Raw genomic sequence first — 20,791 nt, 5'->3', positions numbered from 1 at the left:
CCAGCCTTAGGTCAGGGGATCACGACCACTGTGAAGATTCGACGAGAATGCGTCTGGTTCTAAATGACGGGCTGGCAGACTTTCCCCCAAGGGCCAGAGAAGAAAACTTAGCCTTGAAGTCCAGATGGTCTCTGTCACAACTCCTCAGCTCTGCCATCCGAGGCACAACCTGCGGCATTATGTAAACGCATCGGTGTGGCTGAGGGCCAATAAATATTTATGGACAATGAAATTTGAATATCATATAAATTTCATGTGTCATGGAACAGTCCTCAGACTTTTTTCTAAGCATTTAAAAATGTCAACACCTTTCTTTGCTGGGGGGCCCTACAAAAACAGTCAGCGGGCTGGAGGTGGCTGGAGGGTCCTTGCGTGCCAACCCCTGCTCGAAACAAATATAATACTCATTCTAAAAGGCCCGAGAAGGTTAGACTCAGGAAGTTTCTTTTTGAAAGAATGTGGCTCTGGTCTCCTACAAATAAGGATCGTCTTCCTCCCTCCCCTCCGTTTTGAGTCAGGAGGTAAATATGTGTGCATTTTCGGTCTAATCCTGTGAGCATGAGGTATAGTGGGGTGGTTGGTGCCTGGCCTGCATCTACTCTGCTTTCGCCATGCCCATCACACCCAGCTTCTCTGCCACTTTGTGCAGCAGGCACGCGAATTTCTGTGTGAGGTTTTCTTTGGCTCCTGGAGCGCTTTGGCCCTTGGGGAGGCTTAATGCTGGACATGCCGCGACTTTAAGGCCCTTTGGGAGTAGCCCTGGGCCAATGACCCAGTGAGTCAGAGGGTAAGATCCCCAGCCTGGGTTCTCTCTGAGGGGTGGTCTGCTCTGTCTCCCTGGCTCCTCAGTGGGGTTGGAGTCCCCACAGCTAACAGCTTACAACCTGCTCCAAAATATCCCCTTTATTGGCCTCCTTCCTGCTCTGTTTCACCCCCACTCCTCTCCTGGTTCCTCTCAGGCTTCCTTCCCCATTAAACCCCCTGCGTGCTGGATTCTCACAAGATAGCATGTTCTCTTTTTTTTAGAGTTCAAGTTTTTCTTTTCTTTTTTTCCTTTTTAGGGCTGCACCTGCAGTATATGGATGTTCTGGGGCTAGGGGTTGAATTGGTGCTGCAGCTGCTGGTCTACACCACAACCACACCCACATCAGATCCGAGCTGCATCTGCGACCTATACTGCAGCTTGCGGCAATGCTGGATCCTTAACCCACTGAGTGAGGGCAGGGATCGAACCTGCATCCTCATGGACACTATGTCAGGTTCTTAATCTGCTGAGCCACAATGGGAACTCCAAGAGGGCATATTCCTAAATTAAAAAACTGCCTTTTGTAAATAAGGAAGGCTGCTGGATGTGGTTATAAATCTTAAATGTGTGCTTTCTTCTTTTGTATCTAGTCAGATGAGGCCACCTGTCCTCCAAGGATGGCAGGGTTTGACCTCTTCTATCCTCAGCTGAAGGGCAGGTATCAGAATGATGGTGATGGCCATCTGAATGACCACTAACCAAGGAGCTTTCCAAGATGTGGGGTGACTTCCCCACCCATGTCTCACTGATTGTTGTGCCCAGTATGCTGTGACACATGGCACAAGGAAATAGGCAGAAGGGACATTGTGCATCCTCTACCCCTGCTCCTTTCTGCTCCTGTGACATGTCAAAGACTGTGGCTATGACAGCTCACTTTCTCTTTTCTGTTGTGAAGTGTAGGATTGGGATGAAGAGAAATAACATGGCCTCTTTGAACTCCAAATCTTGGATAGATTTTCACCATGCGTCTAGCCCATGATAGATTTCCTGACCACCTTCTGCAAATTTTCTTCCAAATCACCTTTGTTTTGTGGGGCTAGGACAAATTATTCAGAAAAAAAAAACCAGTCCTTAAAACTCTTTAAAAAGTAGTTAAGAGTTTTTCCCTGACAACACCCTAGCTCCGTATGGTTCCTTCATTAGTAAAAAGCATGGATATGCTTTATTAATATTCCTTCTACGGGCTCCCATTTTTGAAAAGTACATCTTCACTACTTGCAGTGTAACTGAAAAAGGAATAGGGGTGACCGAAGCCTTTTTAGGTTAAACTTTTCTTGAGGAAAGAGAAATAAAATGGAGAAACGCAAAGGAGAGACACGGGTTGCTTTTAAAGCAGCAAAAGAGGATGGGACCAAGATTTGAGACCATTAAATACAGAGTTTTTTATTTTATTTTATTTTATTTTATTTTATTTTATTTTATTTTATTTTATTTTCCCACTGTACAGCAAGGGGGTCAGCTTATCCTTACATGTATACATTACAATTACAGTTTTTCCCCCACCATTTCTTCTGTTGCAACATGAGTATCTAGACATAGTTCTCAATGCTATTCAGTGGGATCTCCTTGTGAATCTATTCTAGGTTGTGTCTGATAAACCCAAGCTCCCGATCCCTCCCACTCCCTCCCCCTCCCATCAGGCAACCACAAGTCTCTTCTCCAAGTCCATGATTTTCTCTTCTGAGGAGATGTTCATTTGTGCTGGATATTAGATTCCAGTTATAAGTGATATCATATGGTATTTGTCTTTGTCTTTCTGGCTCATTTCACTCAGGATGAGATTCTCTAGTTCCATCCATGTTGCTGCAAATGGCATGATGTCATCCTTTTTTATGGCTGAGTAGTATTCCATTGTGTATATATACCACATCTTCCGAATCCAATCATCTGTCGATGGACATTTGGATTGTTTCCATGTCCTGGCTATTGTGAATAGTGCTGCAATGAACATGCGAGTGCATGTGTCTCTTTTAAGTAGAGCTTTGTCCGGATAGATGCCCAAGAGTGGGATTGCGGGATCATATGGAAGTTCTATGTATAGATTTCTAAGGTATCTCCAAACTGTTCTCCATAGTGGCTGTACCAGTTTACATTCCCACCAGCAGTGCAGGAGGGTTCCCTTTTCTCCACAGCCCCTCCAGCACTTGTTTAAATACAGAGTTGATAAGAGAGAATGGTTGTGCTTACCTAAAGCCAGAGATACTTAAAGAGAAGCAGATTTATATGTACTTTTTAAATTTTTTAAAGGGGAATGTTTAAGGTTTTTTTTGTTTTTTGTTTTTTTTTTGTCACACCTGGGGTATGTGGAAGTTCCCAGGAGAGGGATCTAACCTGAGCCATAGCAGTGACACCAAATCCTTAACTACTAGGCCACCAGGAAACTCCAAATTTATATTTTAATCAAGAGTTTTAGTTTTTATTAGAAGCCCCTACCACAACTTCAAGCTGCATGTCAGATTTTAAAGAATGTATGTTTGAATAATTATCACTGTCTTAACTCCTAATCCCTATGAACATTAAATCAATGTTTACTTGACCAAAAATTTCTTAGGTACTTTGGCCTAGAGGATGACGTGAAAGGCTAAGGTAAGAAAAGGAAGACCAATGATTGACAGGAATTATGCTTTCCGTTCTTGGACGCCTCAAAATGAAATAGATGCATTCATATAATTTAGAATGGGCCCTGCTGTATAGCACTGGGAACTATGTCTGGTCACTTGTGATGGAGCATGATAATGTGAGAGAAAAGAATGTATACATGTATGTGTGACTGGGTCACCTTGCTGTGCAGTAGAAAATTAACAGAACACTGTAAATCAGCCATAATGGAGAAAATAAAAATCATTATAAAAAATTTAGAACAGGGCTTTGAATCTACACTGAATATGGCCAGATTGGGTCAGCTGGTGATCAAGATGATTCAGGAAAGAAAAATACAGTTAAAAATAGTCCCTTGTCTATAAAGAACTATGTATTAGATGAAGTCTTTTCCTTTAACATTATTACAGGTAAGAACTTGGATGGATCAATGGATTTCCTTAATTAATTCTATATATAGGCCCAACGCTGGGTACTAAAGACGGGTTTAGGACATGGTCTCTGGTTTAGGCAGCCTCTGGTGCCTTTATGAGCAGCACCAAAAATGGTACAGGAAAACCCAAGAAGTGCCTTACACTCTTTGATGGGTTCCACTGCATCCTACTGTGTGGTCTTTGCTTTGCTTGATCATAGATTCATATTAACTTCATCCATTCATTCACTCAGTATTTTTGGTTCATCTACTATAAGCTAGATATTGTGCTAAGTGTCTCAGATGTCCTCAGGGAGCTTACTCTCTTGTCTTTAGGACAAACCAACACTGAGATTTAGGAATACATGAGAAATTCTTGAGGTCCAGGAGTCATTAAAATTGAATTATGATATTATTGAGTCCCAATATTATCCAGATATGAAAGCTAAATTATAGATGACAGCCTTTGAGGACAGCTTCCTGACAACGTATCACATTGTTTCAGGAAGAAGTAGAGTCACATGAAAATGGGAGGTGAGTTGAAGATAGGACATCTTCTAAAGTATGTGCAAAGGTTTAGTCACCAACTCTTGTTCTTAATACTCTATACTATCCATGGATCAACATTCAGCCCAATGAGTTTTCAAGTTTCTTACTGGTCATTTCTTTTTTTTTGTTTTTAAGGCCATACCCATGTCATACGGAGTTTCTCAGGCTAGAGGTCTAATTGGAGCTGTAGCCGCCGGCCTACGCCAGAGCCACAGCAACGCGGGATCTGAGCCATGTCTGCAACCTACACCACAGCTCATGGCAATGCCAGATCCTTAACCCACTGAGGGAGGCCGGGGATCAAACCCGCAACCTCACGGTTCCTAGTCAGATTTGTTTCCACTGCACCACGATGGAAACTCCTCTTACTGGTCATTTGAATAATCCTGCAGATAAAGTTTTTTGCATTATGGATGGGATGTCCACTACCTCAAGATTACTGCCAGTCTCAGCTGCACCTCATCATACATCATCAGCTTTCAGCCCACCCTGCCCACCTCATCTTACACTTCATCATGTCTTGCATTCTTTGGGAGCTCTCTGTTCTGTTAAGGAATCTGTCTCTATTGTTTATGAATTCACTATTTCCAAACTGAATATAAATTAGCGGAACTTTATTGGTATCCAAATTAGTTCTTTTAAATTTATCAAAACAAGGACTATTGCACATTATCAAAAAGGAATAATTCTTATGATAAAAAGTGGTCAAGAAATATTAAATGATACTACATAGTTTCTGGATGTTATTCCTCTCTAGTTGGTTCTATAAACTTGAGCAGGCAGCTTATTACCATGCTAAACAGAAAGAAGTTAAAATACTTGCTAACTGCCCAGTAGAGCTGCCTGCATTTTGAGTTGGTCAAGTTGCTTTTGGTGACATTGACTTGAGCAGGTTATTGCGGGGGGGTGGGGAGAGTCACCTTCTTTACCTTAAACAGCTATGTAATTTTTTTTTTTTATTCTGATTGACCAATCCGGGCTGAATGTGAACTAGTCTGGATCATTTGAAAGATAATCTCTATACAAAATTAAAAAACTGGTTGTTACATGGTTTATTAAGTAGATTTTCCTGAGTGAATTATTCCTTCAAATTTTCTAAGGCAAAATTGTCACCATATATTTTATTATATGATGGAATTGGTCATAGCAAATTCAAATAGAATCAAAGGTTGTACATTTAGAAGTTCATCCTCCCCCCAGGGTTATCGAAATTCATTGTAATATTTTTATTCACAGTCATTTCACTTTATCCATTCAGATTTTCATGTATGCTATGTGTAATTTCTCACTATTTGCTAATATAAAGATCTCAAATTACTCACATAGATTTTCCATCTTTCTGTGTATCTTAGTCTGTTCAGGCTGCAAAATACCACAGACTGAGTGGCTATCAATAACAGAAATTTATTTCTCACACTTGCAAAAGCTGGAATGTCCAAGACTAAGGTGCCAACATGATTGTGTCGTGGCGGAAGTGCCCTTGCTTTTCACAGCTGGTTGTCTTCTTGCTGTGTTCTCACATGATGGACAGGGCCGGGGAGTTCAGTGAACAATATTTCAGCTTAAAAAATAATCAAACCTCTGCAAATTTAGGATTATTAACCTTTACCAAATCCTCCTTGGGTACCTCATTACTGCCTAGGCTGAAAGCATAATATTAATCACACATGTTACAACTAAACAGGCAGGTGTGTGTGGTCAATTTTTAATTTTGTTTCTATTTTACTCTTTGGTCTGTGGAATTTAAGACTGTTTATTCAGAGGATGATAAGAAAACTCTGCCTTTGGAATACTCCATGAAAATTTACAGAGACAATGCTTTTTTCTTCAGTCAAAACAGTGTATTTCTTTTATGTTAATGATTGCTTGATGTTGTAACAAAAACACTTTGGTATTTGTTAGCGATTTTTAACATAAGATGGGCTGGTGAAAGTACAATGAATTGATAGGTCTTAACTGATGTTAGAAATTGAACTTTTCAGGAGTTCCCATTGTGGCTCGGTGGAAAATGAATCTGACTAGGAATCATGAAGTTGCACGTTCCCTGGCCTCACTCAGTGGGTTAAAGATCCAGCATTTCTGTGAGCTGTGGTGTAGGTTGCTTGGATCTGGCTTTGCTGTGGCTGTGGCATAGGCTGATGGCTACAGGTCCAATTAGACCCCGAGCCTGGGAATCTCCATATGCTGCGGGAGATTTTGTCAAAAGACAAAAAAAGACACACACACACACACACACACACACACACACACACACACACACACAAAGAAACTGATCTTTTCAATTTAATTTTAGGAATCCAAGAAAGTACATGTTAAGATTTGCGGAATAAGAGGATATGATATTATATAATCAAGTATACACAGAAATATTCTTAGATTACTGTGTGTGATCCAGAATGGGAAGTGTGTGATTTATAAAAATTGAGGCTGGCAGTGTGGCATTGATATGTATAGGTAAATGACGAAGGGAGCATGCTAGAAGAATTGTGTATAATCTCAAACTGCCAGTAGACATAAAACTTTATGACTGGGAGTTCCCGTCGTGGCGCAGTGGTTTAACGAATCCGACTAGGAACCATGAGGTTGCGAGTTCGATCCCTGCCCTTGCTCAGTGCGTTAACGATCCGGCATTGCCGTGAGCTGTGGTGTAGGTTGCAGACGCGGCTCGGATCCCGCGTTGCTGTGGCTCTGGCGTAGGCTGGTGGCTACAGCTCCGATTCAATCCCTAGCCTGGGAACCTCCATATGCCGCGGGAGCGGCCCAGGAAATAGCAACAATAACAACAACAACAACAGCAAAAAAGACAAACAAACAAACAAACAAACAAAAAAAACCCAAAAAAAACCTTTATGACTGGATTCTAATGCAACTGGTGAGAAGACTTGAATGATGACTTTTAGAAGGCCCACAGCCAGTCCACAAAACCCCAGTGTCTACCTAGAGAAGACCAAAATATCACCTATACTTGCTACGTGTTCAGCAAGTGTTTCTGGAGTCCCTGCACTGTGTTAGGCACAGGAGATAGAGAGATAAAGATACTAAGACACTACCCTTCCTCTAGAATGGGGTTATATGGAAATAATGAAAGTAGTAGCAGTCAAGATAGTGAGAATCGTCTATTGAACTCCTAAAATATGCCACTACCTAAATGCTGTTATCCCCAACACAATGATTCTGCAAAATATCATTTGCTCCAATTGGCCAACAAAGAAACAGCCTCAAAGTGGTTAATTAACTTGTCTGAGTCACAGAGAGCAAATAGAGAATTTGGATTGGAACCTTGTTCAGATCCAAAGGTCTAAGGTCAACATTTTGAAAACACATGGGTCAGATCATGTAGGACATTCCATGTAATTTATATTTTATTCTGAAGGCTATTGCATGCTGCTGATTTTAAACAGCATATGGCATGCCAGGGTTTGGGTTTTAGAGAGAAACTTCTCACAATAGTATGGAGAATGGGGATGAGACTTGGGGCAAAAACTCTTTGCAGAAGTTAAGGTGGGAGAGAATGAAGTCCTGACTTAAGATGGGGCAGTGAGAATGGAAAGAAGTGAATGGATTTAAGGCATATTCCAGAGAGCACTGCTGGCATGCGGAGTTTCCGTGCCAGGGATTGAACACATAAACATAGCAGAGACCCAAGCCACAGCAGTAACAATGCAATGTCCTCAACCCACTGATCCACCAGGGAACTCCCAGGTTCAGTTTTTTAACATGCTTAATTTGAGGTGTTTGTGGGACTTTCATGTGGAATTGTCAGATGCATTTGTGGTCTTGGCTCCACAGTGAGATCAGGGCTTGAGTTGTTATCCTATAGGTGGGAGTTGAAACCCTGATGGGGTAACACAGGGTCAGCAGGTAGAATTAATGAGGGCTGAGGAAAGAGCCTTTGAGGGTGCTCAAATATCTAAGAAGTGGGAGAAATAGGAGATGACTATCCATCTCCATCCATTCTTTATGTAAAAGAAAAGGAGATAGGATGTTAGAAAAGCCAGTCAAGAAAAGAGTTTGAAAAAGTTGTTCATATTGTCAATTGTGGACAACAACAAAGATAGGGTGGATAAATACCCATTGGCTATATCAGTTTAGGAATAGGATGAACAGAAATTTTGTCTCATTGAGAATAGTGATGGTATGGAGTTCCCTGGTGGCTCATTGAGTTAAGGATCCAGTGTTATCACTGTAGTGGCTCAGGTAGCTGCAGTGGCCCGGGTTTGATCCCTGACCCGGGAACTTCCATGTGCTTTGGACATGGCCAAACACCAAAAAAACCAAAGCAAACAAACAGTCAAACAAAAAAACCTAGCTGTTGTAGAGTGGTGGAGAAAGAAACCAAATTACAATGAGTAAAGAGCTAACTGGAAAGCAAAGGCCGCTCTTAAGAAACTTGGTTGTGAAAGACAGGGGATGCCAGAGAGATTGCTCAGGAGATACATGGGGTGGAGAGAAGGACTATTTTTTCCATGGGAGAGAACTGAATCACATGTGGAGGGTAAAATCCAAAAAAGGGAGAGGTTCAAGGACAGGGGAAAGCAGAGCTGATTGGTGGTGGAAGATGTGGGCTGCATCACTAGCTTTGAGCAGGAGGTGGGACATTGCATTTTCTGTGCCAGGTACAGGTGTGTGGACATACCTATGTAGGACAACAGGGCTTTAAGAAAATTTTTCCTAAATGGTTTCTATTTTCCATGTTAAGAAGATAATCTATTGCAAATGAGAAAGATGGGGTTTGAAAAAGGAGTTTGAATAGGAACAAATGTAAGTGGTAAGAAGTTGTTTGTGATAAAGGAAAAGGAGCAGACCAGGGACAGAGAAAGGATTGCTGCTTGTCCCCAGAGGCTTGATCAGAATTGGAAACCATATTTTTTCTTGAAGCCAGATTTCATGGCTATGTGATTGTCTTCAGAGAATTCAGATGTAAGAGTGTAGTAGCTGATGGTTACATTGATCCAACGGTTTTCGGTCCTTAATGCCTTGGAAGAGAGATTGACAAAGTCAAGAACCAGTTGATATTAACACGGGAATGTCTGAATATTTGAATAGATCTGGAGACTCAGGCTAGGTAGGAGAGAGAAGGGGAGGAAGAAAAGACAGGTTCCCTGAAACCATCCTGTGATGTAGTTTAGCCTATTATATGGAGAACACTGCAGTGTCTATCCTATTAGACTATGATTTCATCTGTGGCAGTGACTGCATCTTATCTGTTTCCATACTCCCAGTGCTTTGCAGTGTCTGGCACAAAGTAGGGATTTGGTGATGTTTATTTCCTCACGTAGACAGAGATCATCAGGAAGACTTCATGAACTAAGTGTGTCTTGAGCAACTGGTTGTTCCTTTTTTCCCCACAGTTTCCCATGTTCGATGATCTCCCAAAGGATCAATATAGCACACAGTAGGGGCATAGTAAATATTTGTAATATATTGATTACAAAAGAGAATCCTTCCTTTTTTTTTTTCCTGTCTTTTGTCTTTATAGGGCTGCACCCGTGCAATATGAAGGTTCCCAGGCTAGGGGTCTAATTGGAGCTGTAGCTGCCGGCCTACACCACAGCCACAGCCACTCCAGATCCGAGCTGTGTCTGTGACCTACACCACGGCAATGCTGGATCCTTAACCCACTGAACAAGGCCAGGGATCAAACCCGAATCCTCATGGATACTAGTTGGGTTTGTCAACCACTGAGTCATGACGGGAATGCCCCAAAAGGGCAACCTTCCTTGATGGTAGAATTTTGGACACTGCTTTGTTGTTATTTCTGTAGATCTGCATCTGTGGAACTGTCTGTACACGGATTCCATTTACTTTTCTTAGTTCTGATAAAAAATGTGCTTGATTTTCTGAAAATGTGACTTTGGAATATGGGTTCCATACCTTGCTAAAGGCAGTTATCACATAAATCTGATGCTGTAGGATGATTTTTTTTTTTTTTTTGGTCTCTTGTCTTTATTAAGGCCGCACCTGTGGCATATGGAGGTTCCCAGGCTAGGGGTTGAATCGGAGCTGTCGCTGTCAGCCTATGCCACAGCCCCAGCAATGCCAGATCTGAGCCGTGTCTGCAACCTACACCACAGCTCACAGCAATGCCGGATCCTTAACCCACTGAGCAAGGCCAGGGATGGAACCCGAAACTTCACAGTTACAGGATGATTTGGGTAGGAGTGATATGCTCTATACAATGCATGGATCCAATCAGAGACCTAGGACGCTTGCAGTCATATAGAAGTTTACCGAGGACACTTCTGAGAATGGTACCCCTGTTGATTCAAAGCTCACGTCTACCTCACAAAAGTGGAAGGTTGAATTTTTTTCCTTTTTTTTTCTTGATAGCTCTACACCAAAGTCATTGGATAATTACTCAAAGAGTTCAAGTGCAGTTTGGGTCAATCAACAGTCTGGGCAATCATTTCATTGACATAAGATGGAAAAAATGTTGCCACTTATAAAAAAGGTGAAAAAGTCATTTTTAATTATAGGAATATTTGTGGACTGGAATCACCAGTTCCTTTCAAGTGCACAAGCAAGTGTCAGAACTTATCGGAATGTTTGGCTGGATTCTGTGCCATAGCCTTCAGGATTCTTGGCCCCATTCTCAATTTTAGGGGGCGCTGCTCTTCTTGTCTTTGACCAAAGTGGCCTCCTTTATTTTTAATGTTTGCTGAGAACTCATTATCCTTCATCCATTTATCAATCATCTAGAGAAGTTTGAGCTATCTGGTCCCTAGATGGCTCTTATAAGTATAAAATTCCACTTAACCCATAAAGGGACCCAAGAGGATGTAAGCATCAGTTGATTTCAGTATGAACTTAATTGAAAGTATTTCTATATTCCATGGCCACAAATAGCCACATCCCAATAATAGTATCTTCAATCTTTATTTTGGCCACTGATTTGAAAACCCCAGTAAGGTCAGAGGCCAGATACATTAGAGTTCTATAGCAATTTTAAGATTTCTGGCACAGACTTAGTGATGACACAATGCCATGCATGACAAACCAAGACAAATTGTTTCTTTGAAATCTAGATCAAAACATCAGTGTTGGTTTTTTGAGAATTTCATCAAACACAGTTTCGATCACTTTAAATTTATAAACAGTATCCAGAAGGAATAGTCTCATGAAAAAGAAATTGAAGCCTGGAGCATTTTAATTAGTTTTTTGTTGTTGTTGTGTTTTTTTTTTTTTTTTTTTTTGCCATTGACTTAAGTATCAACGTTTACATAGCGGACTATATTTTTTATAAAATGTCGCAAAGTAAAATAATTATGTGTCAGTTAATATTCTCAATTTCTGAAACAGCTGAATGATTCTTTTTTTCCAAGTTAAAGACTTTTCAAAAAAGATTTAAATAAGTATGCAATCCTAACCAGATGTTACTATAATCCCTCTGAAAGAATAGTCAGTAACAATTTTTTTCATTCCTGATTGCTTGTTTTGTAGACAAGACTTTGCAAAATTCTTCTTGGATCCTAAGAAACAACAACAACAAAAAAAGGATTTGGGAGGGCATACAATCTATTACTTCCTGCTATTAAGTTAGACAATTTGCCTTTGCTTTTTCAGATTTAGTTTGTACATGTTTTCCTAATGTGTCAGGAAAGCTGGACTCACCTCATGGCTCTGGTTTCACCTCTAAGTGATTTGTTTGGGGGTCAGTTTTCCCTATGTCTGCCCCTGCATTCTTATCTGAATCCAAACCAAGCTTTGAAATAACTTTTGATGTTGCCGACTGTAAGTTTCTAAAAATCTGCCTCTTCGCTCACTCTTCCCTTTTTCCTATACCCCAAACACCTATTGATGGGATGTATGGACAGTGTTTTTTGTCTCCTCTTCTCCTATTTTAATGTATCTCTGTACCATTTTCAAAGACCTATTTCCCCAAAATAATCTTTTATTACCTCTGATCATAATGTAAAATCATATGTCGTAATACACAGGCCATGAGTCACAAACCAAACACAGAATGTGGATGTAGAGTTCCTCAAGTGAGCTGCTGAATTAAGAGGCTCATCATCTGTTGTCTGTCTACATGTTAGGTGGCAACAACGAAAGAAACTAGTTGTTCATCTGGTGGAGTAGGAAGTTAATGAAAATTAAGATATTTCATCCTCCTCACAGACCTGTGATAAAGGTACTCTTATTTTTCTTGCAAATGAAGTTGATGAAACTGCTGTAAAGAGGTGAAACAACCTTCCTTGGATCACACAGTTAAGAACTGGCAGGTTGGGGGTTCGACCTCAGTTCTGTACAGTTTTGAGGACTGTTGTATACTCTTGACTATGATACAACATCAACTCAATCAGGTATTGAGAGACCCTTTCAATAGATCATTAAAAAACTGTTATAGGAAAAGTCAAAGCTCAGCTTATGTGAAATTGGATGAGCCCACCTGCCTTACATAGTACTGTTCAACGATGCCACAAATGTCTCCATTGTGTCTGGAGAGAAAAGTATGGCCTCCCTTGGGTTACACTTTGGGAAACCAATAAAAACACCTGAGAGATTGATTTATAAAATGGAAGTCAAATCATTTCCATAATGAAGAATATATATCTACAGGATTACAAATACTGACCATCTTTCTTTAGCAAGGTAGATTCACTTAGGAAATCCATTAATATATTACAAAGTTTCTATAATCAGAAAAAGAAACTGTGTTCATAACAGGTTTTACTTTAAACCTCTACAGCTTTTGGCTGAATGATTGTTATGGGCTGAATTATTTCACTCTCAAATTCCTATGCTGAAGCCTAATCCCAAAGTGACTGTATTTGGAGTCAGGCCCTTTAAAGAGGGAATGAAGGTGAATGAGGTCATATGGTGGGCATGAATCCATTAGGAATGTTGTCCATATAAGAAGAGGAGTTTAAGAGTTCCCATTGTGGCTTAGCAGGTTAAGAATCCGACTGGTATCCACAAGAACGTGGGTTTGATCCCTGGCCTCACTGAGTTAAGGATCTGGCATTGCTGCTCGCTGTGGTATAGGTGGCAGACACGGCTTGGATCTGGCATTGTCATGGCTGAGGTATAGGCCAGCAGGTGCAGCTCCAATTCAACCCATAGCATATGAACTTCGATGTGCCACAGGTCCAGCCCTAAAGAAAGTTTAGGACACAGACACACCTAAAAAAAGACCATGGGGAGAAGGTGGCTACATGTAAGCCAAGGAGAGAGGGTCAAATGGCACACACCTTGGTTGTGCCCTTCCAGCCCCCAGAACTATGAGAAATACATTTCTGTTGTTTCCGCCACTCAGTCTGAGGTGTTTTGTTAGGACTGCTAATGTGATTAAAATTTTTATTGTACAATTATTTACATTTCACTAAACAATTAGGTTTACCTTCTCTAAACCATTTTAAAGATACACTGAATTTTAATAAATTTCCGAGATTCTGTTATTTGCTGATCTTTTCACTAAAAAATTATATCCATGTTATTTTATCATTAGATTTGCTAAACACTACACCAGCATGGGACAAGTATAACATAATGAGAATCATAAACACTAACATTATTATTATTTAAGTTTCTGGTAGCCAAATTAAAAAGTAAAGAGAAGATAGGGTATATTATTATATCACTGCATGTTCATACATGCTATATTTTATATATAAAATATTGTATGTGATTTGTTAAAAAAAAAAAAAAAGAATCATTTCTCTTTTCTTTTTTTTTTTTTGGTCCCACCTAAGCATGCAGAGGTTCCTAGGAAAAGGACCAAAACCTTGCCACAGAAGAAAAGAAAGATGCTGCAGTGACAAATTTCCTGCCTGATCTTCTTAATCAGATGCTCCAGAAAGAACTACAAGGTAATCTTTTAAAGAAGACAATACAAAAGTGATAGTGAGACATTTAAATACAGAGTCTTCACTCTCTGGAGACTTCACACACTCCTAACTCAGAATGCCTCCCGGTCCACACCCAGGGCTACATCTTACCCTGCCTCCCTCAGAACTCCCTCACTCTCCTCGCTCAGATCTCCCTCACCTTCCTCACTCACAGCCCCCTCACCTTCCCTCACTCAGAGCTCCCTCTCACCTCCCCACCAGAGCCCCCTCACCCTCCTCACTCTGAGCTCTCTCTCATTCCCCCACCCCCAGATCTCCCCTCACAGTCCCTCTCACCCTCTCCCCGCTTTCTTTTCCATTCTCCCCCTTTCAGAGCTGACTTCTTATCCTTCCTCACCCAGAATTCCCTCTTCAAACAAACAAAACAACAAAAGAAAAGTAATAAAAATACTTTACATCTAATGATTGTTTTTCTCTTAGACTAGTTCCCATTTTGGAGCATACATTTCAAATGCTCAATCTTAAATCGACTAATGAATGGGAGAGCTCTAGACCTATTATGGCGACGATAAAAATACCGTTCTTCACATGCAATGCATTGGCTCATCTTTTTTTTTTTTCTTTTCTTCTTTTTATGGCTGCACCTGTGGCTTATGGACATTCCCAGGCTAGGGGTTGAATTGTAGTTGCAGCTGCCTGCCTGCACCACTGCCACAGGGAGGCCAGATCTGAGCTGCTTCTGTGACTTTCACCACAGCTCATGGCAACACCGGGTCCTTAACCCCCTGAGTGAGGCCAGGCATCCAACCCACATCCTCATGGATCCTAGTTGGGTTTTTTTTAACCCACTGAAGCACAAGGGAACTCTCTGAACATCTTTTAAAGTTGGTGCTTCTGCAGATGTCTGAGGTTATTTCTTGTATGTTGGTTATTTGAAGTTTCAGTTTCAGAATGTGATACTTGTTACCTGAGAGCACACACTTAGAGTTGTCTGACAAACATGTCCTTCTGACAAAATGTCATTGGAGGAAGTCATCACCAATGTTCAATCAGGGAACTTTTCCTGTGAAGAATTACTGGAAACATTCCATGATCCTCAGTAGATGTTTATGAAATTGCCTGCTACACCCAAGGTATTAAGAAAGAGAATGTATATAAGAGAGGAAATTCATTAATTTTCAAACTGAGTTATCTTAAATATTGAAAATCTATAACTGGATTAAAGGTGAAAATTCTTCCATTTCTGTTTCTAAGGATGTGGTCTCTTATGGGATCTCATTCATCCCTTAATAATCTTGTGAGCATTATGCAAATGAATCAACTGAAGTGTGAAGTATTTAGGTACATTTTCCAAGTCACTTTGTTCTCAGCTTGTGACGTCACTCGTCCGTATTTGATTTGAAAATATTCACCAGTTGTTTGTCTTATTCCAGTGCATGTTTTATATTTTAGACATTTCAAAGCAACATGAAGTGTATATGAATTTTATAGAAACCTTTAGTTTTCTTTTTGAGCTATTTGAACTTCAGAGGACTGTTTCCTCATTGAGAAAATGAGCATCAGAATAGTTCCTATCTCCTAGAGTTGTGTTAGGAGGGAGTGAGCTACTGCAGGGAAAGCACACATAATTTCTCACCAAACATTAGCTGCTTTTTTTTTTTTAAATCATAAGCAGTGATAAGTACATATTAACTTCCAATTTACAGGCATTTTCTTGACCACTCATATATGTTATGTATTTATACACTAAATATGATTAAGCAGGGAAGGGTGAAGTACTTTTCCATAATTTACAGCTTGAACCATCTTAGAGAATGAGAACAGCTCTCAGAAGCAGAGCTGATCTTCAGCGACAGCTGGGGCAGAGGACAGTGCTGCTTCTGAGAGTTTTATCCTACAGAGGTGGTGACCCTCACAGCTTTATCCTACACAGGTGGTGACCCTGATTTCTTTCTGAAAGATACCTGAATGCCAGCCAAGGCTGCTTTAGGATCTGACACACCACCTGACCCATCTAAGTGGAGATAGAAGCACAAGTTCTTTCCAGAGGTCACAGCCAAGCTGTGCAAAGTGTTTTATGTGTTTTTGCTATGGCAGAAGATTGTATTAAGATGATTATAACAAAAAACAGCAAAGATTAAAAGGAACCAATGAACAGAATGCAAGAAACAGAAAGGGGAAAAAGAGCTTCTGTCTAGGATTCAAATACTTCCAGCTGTCAGTCTTAACCTTCTTGATAATTATATTACGTGCAGCAGCAGAGAAACAAAAGGGGATAAGGGTCTTAAGAGTCATATTGATAAACTACGTGTAGTGCTCAAAAATGGCACGGAATATCTTGTTTAAGCTGTAAAAATATATTAGCATGTCATGTTATCTTCATAAATTCTTCTCACACGTAGGGTGGGAGGAGTTCCCAAATCCCAAGGCACATCACCAATTGGGCTGGTCACTGCAATTCATCAATGGTTTTGTCACATATTTGCAGGCTCACAGTTGGGACTGAGGTATTATGATTCTAGGGGGTTTGATAATAGGTGAGTTATTAGCTGTTGGGGACAGATTTGTTTCTGAGCCTTTCTGTGGCCGTCTCTCCTATAGGAAGGCAATCATTCTCATGGAATTTGCTCCCTCAGACTTAAAGAGATTCTGACCAGAGCTTGTAATTTTTTTCCTAGTAAAATTTCATTAGTGGTTAATTATGACTGGTAGAGCTTTCCGGAAGTTCAGCAAGTGTGTTGAGAGTTCAAGCATGTCAAATTTTAATCAGTCTCACGATGAAACGGTCTTGGGGATTCTTTGTCCCGTGTTTACACACATTTGTGTTCCATTCCTGCATGTATGATCACATGTTGAACTTGAGATTTTTAACCTGTTTGGAAAATAAAAAATTTTTTGGAACTTATTCCCTCCTAGGTTGAGCAGTTTTACTTTTTGGTTTTTGAGTGTTCAAACAACATCTAACTTAGATAAGGATGCAAGAAGTTAAATCCTTTTGTATATGTTGCAAATCAGGCCAGATGAAACCAAAGTATGCTTAAGCCTGGCCATTCCTATCTTAAAGCTTCTTCAAGAAGCCAGATCAGCAAGGCAGATTAAGTAGAATCAATTTCTCCTCAAAGGTGTATATTTGTGGGAAACAGAAGGGAGATAAAACCACAAAGGAATGTAATAAAATTCTCAATAAATTCCTGAAGTTCCAATTTTCTATTTTTGAAGAGTTTCTTCATACTTGGTGTTTTAATATCTTAGTTCATGCATTGTCATCAACTCCAAAGTTAGCTTGATTACTAAAATGTTACTAATTCCTCATTTTTTTTTAGTGGGAATTGGAAGATATGCAGATGATGAAGGGTTTCCAAAAAGGCAGCACAAAGTTCAGTTGCATTGGAATAATTAGATGATTAAATACTCAATTTCAATTATGCTGAATCCAAAGTTTTTGCCAGGAATACAATGCTGTCATGCTTTTGTGTTGTTTTTCCTCTCTGTTTTAGTAATGATTGGGTTTATCTGAAAACTGTGTCTAAAGTGTTCTACCTGGAGGACACAGAAGGGGAATATCACACCTGAATTAAAGATGGATAAATGGTCACCTTGGCAGCAGAACTCTCTAGTGGCAGTTGCATCTCTAGCAAACATTCTAGAATACTGAAGTAGATTTAAAATACTATCAGGATTTTCCGTTGTTGCTCAGTGGAAATGAATCTGAGGAGCAACCATGAAGACACAGGTTCGATCCCTGGCTTCACTCAGTGGGTTAAAGATCTGGCGTTGCTGTGAGCTGTGGTGTAGGCCAGTGGCTACAGCTCCAATTTGACCCCTAGTCTGGCAATCCCCATATGCTGCGGGTGCAGCCCTAAAAAGACAAAAACAAAACAAAACAAAACAAAACTATTAAAGCATTTTATGTTCTTTTGTTGTGTTGGGATACAAATATTTTTGGAGTGAGAGGCATTTCTGTTTCAGCATTGAATTATGTGGCTAAATTATCAACACTGAGATTCAGGGCCTGAAAAATATTGGATTATGTAATATTGAAGGCGCATAATCGAAATGAGGTATGAATCCCAGACACTATATATCCAACAGTTATGTGAATTATTACTGATATGTTACTTTGAAGGCTTTTGTCAGCCCTATACCTCTCATGCCATTTTAGAAAGACTTTATCAGAGGGCAGAATCATATTTTCTAATTTCAAGAGCATTATGAGGGATCCAAAAGAAATTTAAATCATAGACTATATTCTAGAAACTCATAGTCTATTTTGGGAAGGCAGCACTCCTAAGAGCAGAGAGAAGGAGAAAACCAGTGAAAGCCTGAGGCGCTAGAGAGTGATTTCACTTGGATGGCAATGAACCTAGAGGGTGATAATCCAGGCCTACGGTGGGGGGTGGGGGTGGGGCAAACTGACTAGGTGTTGAGGTTGAGACATGTCAGGCATGAGGAATTGGAAGGACTTCTCCTTCTTATCTACTTGTTTAACTCAGTTGCTCATTCAAAACATGGGGGGTGGCCATCAACTGTGGGCTGTGTACCTGGTAGAGAACATAGTGCTGAGGATGGTGGACGTGGTTGTGCCTCCAGAAGTTCAAGGTCCATTGGCAACAGGCAGATACATGGAAACAAATAAATGCATCTAACAGCAAACCGTGGTGAACAACAGCCAAGAAAAGCAAGATGTTAGGAGAAAGTGTTTGGCTTGAGGAATGAAGCCCTGAACAAGAGGCACTTAAGCTGAGATTTGAAGGATGTATTTATTAAAACATAAAGACACACTTCTTCCATAGCATATGCTAAAATGATAGATAGAATTCTTTATGGAGTTGCTCTTTTATAGTCTGATATACGAAATAAAGACATATTTAAGGCACACTCATTTAATTCAGCAAGTGTATCAGCAAGTGTATCAGCAAGGGGTCCAGCAAGAAATAGATGCTATGTGTACCTGGAAAACTTGAGGAAAGGTTGACATGTTGTACAAAGCTGTGGGGAGGGATAATGCAGTACTTACAGGGCCATTCATAGCAGAGCTGTTACAAATCCCTAGACTCAAAGGCACAGGTGGCAGGGGCATGGTTACTAAGATCTGCAAGGAGGAAGTTGTCGGGAGAGGGGCAGAGACCTTAGTCGAGGGACATGGCACCCTGAGGTGACCACCCTCCCCATGCCCAATCCTCTTCCTTCTGCTCTCCTGGTAGGTCTCCTTCCTCTGGATTGAACTAGAAGTCAGAGGATGATGTGTTACTTGTGGGTTGGCCTCCCAGTATAGAGATCAAGGTCCAGAAGGTGGAGCCTGGGGGGTAGGGGGATGGGGCAAGACTACATAAGCACCTCCTGAGGGCAAAGCTCAGAGGTGGGGATGCTGAAGAAACAGGAGCCTTGTGAAAAGATTTGTGAACCTTTGCTCTGCTTTGTATCCAATTGTGTGGGCATGGTGTGGTTTATCAGAATCAAAAATACTGCTGCCTGGATACTATTGCAGACCTCTCTTCCAATATTTCTCCTCCTTGGTAATCCAGACTTTGCTCCTAGCAGCTGTGTTTTCTCTTCAGTGTCTGTTATAATATGACCCAGATCTGGCTGGAAGGATACACTGCATGTGATGCAATGTCCTGGGAAGTCTCACAGCCCAGCCCCTTGTGATCAGGCTCACCCAGGCCCCTACAACACATTCGTATAACCCCACCTTTCCTTGTGGCCATTGCTCTGCTCTTTCTTAGAGAGGCTTTGCCTTTTTTGTTGTTGTTGTTTTTTTCTCAGCCAGGCTGGGACTGTGGCAATGCAGGGAGGCAGGAATGGAAATATGTTGGTAATATCAGCTGACATTTGAATGTGGGGATTCCTGTAAGAGAAAGAAATGGCTATATTTACCAAGTAGCCCCAGTTCCCTTCGCAGCTTTGGTTTCAAATTCTGCAGGAAAAGAATAGCTCTGAAAACTGATGAGCCCTCATTTGCTCTTCATTAGATGCTCACAGGGGAAGCAGTGAGTACCCAAGCCCATGGTCTATGGGTCTGGAAATCTTTGTAATTTTATAGGAAGGTTCACCGGTGGCAGGAGGAGTGATGAGATGCTGACAATTTACTTGCTCACCAGGAAGGCCGTGATGTAGTTCTGCTAATAAGAAGGATGTACTTGGGAGTTCCCTTGTGGTTCAGTGGGTTAAGGATCTGGTGTTGTCACTGCTGTGGTTCTGGTTGCTGCTGTGGCTGGGGTTTGATCCCTAGCCACCCTAGCCTGGGAACCTCCACATGCCATTGGCAGGCCCAAAAAAAAAAAGGATGTACATGTGTAGGGTGCTCTTTTGTTATAAAACTACTTCCCCAAACATGAGGATTTCAGGTAATCCTTATGTTGATCCTTAGCCCTGCTAAGTCCCATCTTAGATGAGAAATTACGTCTTGAAGACCAGCTGACTTGCCAGCGTCTTGCAGCTGAGAAGTGGCAGAGGTGTCGGGAACTAATTCCAATTAAAAAGAAAAATCACAAGTTTCCAGTGGAAGATTTCAAAGCAGAGAACATTTAGGATTCTTGCTTTGCTTGGAAAATTCGAGGGTGTTGGGATAATCAGGAGCTTTTCTTCTGTGTGTAAATTTGTCCAATGGAAGAAGAACTGCGGTTGGATGGAAAATTC

General features: G+C 40.8%; 1 long non-coding RNA gene across 2 annotated transcripts in view; it reads left to right on the top strand.

The window, feature by feature from the left end:
- Window positions 1-429: 429 nt before the first annotated feature.
- Window positions 430-20,791, top strand: part of LOC146396498 (uncharacterized) — a 35,151-nt gene continuing 14,789 nt past the window's right edge. The window contains exons 1-2 of one of the 2 annotated variants that reach the window (XR_014826558.1): window positions 430-521; window positions 14,057-14,173. This is a non-coding gene — a long non-coding RNA (uncharacterized LOC146396498). Of the gene's footprint in view, window positions 522-12,400; window positions 12,496-14,056; window positions 14,174-20,791 lie in introns of those variants that run through there. The other variant, XR_014826557.1, reaches the window with a different exon arrangement.

The sequence above is a fragment of the Sus scrofa genome, chromosome 14 (assembly GCF_054392235.1).
Source record: "Sus scrofa isolate SSC_HxYL_T2T_F1_AM1 chromosome 14, Sscrofa_HxYL_maternal_Yorkshire_Landrace_v2.0, whole genome shotgun sequence".
Taxonomy (NCBI): domain Eukaryota; kingdom Metazoa; phylum Chordata; class Mammalia; order Artiodactyla; family Suidae; genus Sus; species Sus scrofa.
This window is presented reverse-complemented; position numbering and strand designations above follow the sequence as displayed.